The 5162-nt window shown below is 39.5% G+C and overlaps 1 pseudogene; it reads left to right on the plus strand.

The window, feature by feature from the left end:
- The first annotated feature begins 684 nt into the window (after positions 1–684).
- LOC103744312 lies at positions 685–1932 on the plus strand (annotated as a pseudogene).
- The last annotated feature ends 3230 nt before the right edge of the window (positions 1933–5162 follow it).

The raw sequence follows: 5162 nt of genomic DNA on the forward strand, positions 1-5162 counted from the left end.
AATTGTTGGTCTTAATGCCTGCTCTATGAGGCTCGTGATCAGAAAATTCTTTCCTATGTCTAAAAGTTCTAATGCATTGCCTACTTTCTCCTCAATCAGAGTCAGGGCGTCCTTCATCAATTTGGAGTTGAAATTTGTGTAGGGTGAGAGATAGGGATCTAGTTTATTTCTACAAGATTCATGTGGTAGCTATAGCTACCCATTTTGACCAGTACCATTTATTAGATATGCTGTCTTTTTTCCAATATAAATTTTTGGTTCCTTTGTCAAAAATCAGATAAATGACTGGACTTAAATCAATTCTATCCAAATAATAAAAGTATTTGGGTTTTTGTTTGTTTGTTTTGCCAATACCTTGCTGTTTTTATTACTAGAGCTCTGTAGTATAATTTGAAATCAGGAATGGTGATGCCTCTAGTTCTTCAGAATTATTTTGACCATCTTGGGATTTTTTTGTGTGTGTGTCCTTATTAAAATTGAATTTTTTTTTCAATTTCTGTGAGGAATTGTATTGGGATATAATGGGGGTTGTGTTGACTCTGTAAATTGCTTTTGATAAGATGGCCATTTTCTAAGATGGTGGAGTAGCAATGCAGAGTCATTGGCATTAATGCTATTGGCAAACTCTGATTCCAGTCTCTGCTTGGATTACTAAATGAAGATCACATTAGGTAGTTGCCTAAGATGCTGAGTATCAAAATCTTTAACAGCAGCTCCCACCAGGACTTATCCCAGAAAACTGCTGATCACCTAGGCCTGGAGCTAGGCAACGTGGTGACTAAGAAATTCAGCAACTAGGAGACCTGTGTGGAAATTGGTGAAAATGTACGTGGAGATGATGTCTACAATGTGCAAAGTGGTCGTGGTGAAATAAACAACAATCTGATGGCATTTCTGATTATAATTAATGCCTGCAAGACTGCTTCAGCCAGCTGGGTTACTGAAGTCATCCCGTGTTTCCTGTATGCTTGGCAGGATAAGAAGGATAAGAGCCAAGCTCCCATCTCCACCAAACTTGTTGCAAATATGCTATCTGTAGCAAGTGCAGATCATATTACCACCATGCATTTACATGAGTCCCAAATTCAGGGCTTTTTTGACATTCTGGTGGACAATTTATATGTAGAGCCAGTGGATTAAGGAGAATATCTTTGAGTGGAGGAACTACTATTGTCTCACCTTGTTGTTGTTAGGCCGGTCCTGTCTCCCACCGTGGGGGCAGGGGATGAGTGGGCGCAGAGTCAACGACACAGACACCGGGAAACAAACTGGGCAGTCTGCCAGTAAGGTCGTTTACTGTGAACAAGGGGCTGTCTTATATACTCACTCCCTGGTCCCCATTGGTTCCCAGTGTCACAGTGTCCAGTTGTCACTCTCCCATTGATGCTGTGCCCTCGTTGTCAGTCTCTAGGTCGCCAGGCAGATTTTAGGTTGGCTACTTCAGTGGTTGAGACCAGGAACTACCTCGCACATGCACCATTTGTCAGGCGGGCCTTCCTCCTACATCATCTCATGCTTGTGAAGCCAAGAGAGTGACCTCTATAGCAGAGCAGATAAATGTGGATTTTGCCTTGATTCACAAGGAGTGGAAGAAGAACAATGAAGTGGACTGCCAATGAAGTGGATGACATTACTGACACTTGTACAATCTGTCATGCTGCTGACAAGCTTCTCTCAGCTCGAGATACCTGGGGTTATGCTATCTTGACTCATGGAATCTTTTCTGGCCCAGCCATTTCTCACATCAACAGTGCATGCTTTGAAGTAGCAGTAGTCACTAATAACATACTTCAGGAGGATAAGATGAAGCACCATTTCAAAATACAGGTGCTTGACATCTCCATGATCCTTGCAGAAGCCATCAGAACTCACAATGGAGAGTCTGTTCAGCCATGTTCTTTTATAATAGAATTAACATCTGAAGGTTTTTGAAAATAAAGTCAACACTACCCCTTGATTTTCCTTGGCTTATAATGACAAGTTCAGCAGAAGCCTCAGCTTGCTCCAGTGTAGCTTTTTACAATCCCACATTAGGTAGAGCAGAATTTCTCCTAAATTGGAAAAAGGTTGATAGTAGCTGCTAGGATGTCCTACTCATAGTCTTTCCTTCTGGCTTTAATGGCTATTTTGTGAGCCTTACAGCTTTATATAGAGCTCAGATGCTGCACGGCATATAGATTATTGAAGGTGTTCCACAAGATCATTATGATGTGATTGGCAAAGCTCAGCAACCAGGAGACCTGTGTGTGGTATAGTTGAGCATAGTCAGTAGTTGAGCACCCTGTGAAGCAGAGGCAAGTAACTCAATGCAGTAATTGCTTCTTGGGAGGAAGAAACCTGATCCATCATCATACATTTAAGTGTATAGCTTGGATTCTTGGTACCTATTCCATTTTATTTGACTTTACAATCAGCCATTTTGATCTTTTCCTGGTAAAATACCTTCCTGGGCTCAGTGATCATTGTATCATTGTATTCTGTAAGGCATACTTACTTCCACTGTGTAACTGCTCGTATTCAATGAAGTCAACCTGTTGTAGCATAATCTTCCCTAGCCTACTGCCATTGTGGCACTAGGTTTTTGGTGGTGTCATAGTACCTTTATTAATTTAAGTATTTAATTTTGACCTTCCTTGAATCTGTTTGGCATCTTAATTGAACTTAGATTTCTGCCAAACAGTTTGATGTTATAGTCTCTTAATAAAGTGTTATATGTGCAAAAAAGATGGCCATTTTCACAATAATAATCCATGAACATGGGTAATCTTACCATCTTCTCCTATCCTTTTCAATTGCTTTCTAAAAAGTCTTAAGTTTGCTTTCCCTTTATCCCCAAGGCTCCTTGTATAACCTTTCCCCATCCCATTTAAATAACCCCATTTTTATACATTTTTCCCTTAGTAACACCTGTTTCCTTCTGTTCTTCTCTCTCAGGTTCTTTCTTTTCCTTTACCTCCCTGTTTCCTTTCCATTATCCTGGTTCCTGTAGTTATGTCTAGATACATACTCACTTATAATGATTTGGTGCTGGGACCCACATATGATGGAGAACTTATGTCATTTGTTTTTTTTTTGAGTCTGTGTTACTTAACTTAGTATAGCAGATTTTAGTTCCATCCATTTACCTGAGAATTCATGATTTCATCATTCTTTTCTGAGTAGGACTCCATTGTGTAAAAGTACCACATTTACATCATCCACACATCAGTTGAAGGATACTTCAATTGCTTCCATCTCTTAGCTATTGTGAAAAGAACAGCAATAAACATGGTTGTACAAGTGTCTCTGCAATAGGATGAGTCCTTTGGGTATATGCTAGGAGCAGTATAACTGGGTCAAATGGTAGGTTCATTTTTAGTTTTTTTTAAGGTTTCGCCACACTGCTTTCCATAGGGGTTGAACAAGTTTGCAATCCCACGAGCAGTGGATGAGTGTTCCCCTTTCCCCACATCCTCTCCAATATTTGGTATCACTTGTTCTCTTGATCTTAGCCAGACTGACTGGGGTAAGATGAAACCTTAAAGTGGTTTTAATTTGCATTTCCCTAATTACTAATATTGTGGAACACCTTTTAAGATGTTTCTTAGCCCTCTTTATTTCTTCCTTTGAGAACTCTCTGTTTACATCTTTAGCCCATCTTTATAATTGGGTTACTTGTTTTCTTGATTCTTTGTTTTTTGAGTTCTTTATATATTTTGGATGTTAAACCTCTATCAGATGTGTCACTGGTGAAAATTTTCTTCCACTCTGTGGATTTTCTCTTAACTTTCTTGGTTGCTTCTATTTATTTATTTATTTATTTATTTATTTATTTATTTTTGGTCTTTTTGAGACAGGGTCTCTCTGTAGCCCCAGCTGTCCTGGAACTCACTATGTAGACCAAGCTGGCCTTAAATTCACAGAGATCTGCCTGCTCTGCCTCCCTAGTGCTGGGACTACAGGCATGTGCCACCACGGCTCGGTTGCTTCTTTTGATGTACAGAAGCTTTTTGGTTTAATGAGGTCTCACTTGTTGATTATTGACCTTATTTCCTGAGCAATAGATGTCTGGTTTAGAAAATCCTTTCCTATACCTATATCTTGAAGGATATTGCCAATGATTTCTTCTAATAGTTTCAGAGTTTCCGGTTTCATATTGAAGTCTTTGATCCATTTTGGAGTTGGCTTTTGTGCAAGGTGAAAGATAAGGATCTAAATCCTCCACCACCTGTCTCTTCATGCCGCTTCTCTAATACAGAAGCACACAGTGACCTAGGAAGCTAAGGCAGGGAAATATGATAGTCACTTAGAAGATAGCTGCCTGTTCCTCAAGAATGTTTTGTGGGCCTAATAAAAATAGCAGTAAGTTTTCAGCTGAGGTGTTGCAAGTGTGAGTTGCAGTGGACTGTATGGTAGCCTACCTGAAGATAGGCTCATGTTCAGATCTTGGGACCCAAGGATGTTAAATTATTTGGAATATATTTGGAAAATGTAGTTAGGAATTCACGTATCAGGTGCTCATTCTAAACTTTCCAGGAGATGACAGAAGGTCTGTTCAAAGGTACACAGCTGAGATAGGAGAGAAAGTGATAAAAACCCAGGTGGGGTTTAGTGATGTGGTCACAGCCAGCACAGCCAGATTGCCAGAACCTTGACAAAGCTCAGAAACATTGCTTCTAGGGCCTACATACACAATGCAACCCTGACAGCATGTGGGTTTTGGGCCTCTGGTCACAAGAACTTTTGGAGAATAGAGTTTCTGTTGTGCTAAATTGTTACAGAAATCAGAGTCATACAAGAGGTAAACATTCATCTGGACTGTGAGCAATATTCAGACATTGATGGTAAGCTGACACAACATCCCATTTTCAGTCCTTTCCCAAAATTTCCACTTTTTAAAAAACATTTTCAGAAATTTTACAGCAATCTAAGAAAATTTGTTATTTCTCATATTTCCTAACAAAAATTTTAAATTGATACTTTCTTTCAAGTGTTTAACATTTAAAATAAATTCAGGGACCATTAAGATGGCTCAGCAGGTGCCATGCCAAACCTGATGAACTGAATTCAATCCATGATACCCACATGATGGAAGGAGAGAATCTACTCCTACATGTTATCCTCTGGCCTCTATAAACACAGTATGACATGTGTGCACCCCATACATACATATATACACGTAC

Source organism: Nannospalax galili, unplaced genomic scaffold (genome assembly GCF_000622305.1).
Source record: "Nannospalax galili isolate Female #2095 unplaced genomic scaffold, S.galili_v1.0 scaffold142, whole genome shotgun sequence".
NCBI lineage: Eukaryota > Metazoa > Chordata > Mammalia > Rodentia > Spalacidae > Nannospalax > Nannospalax galili.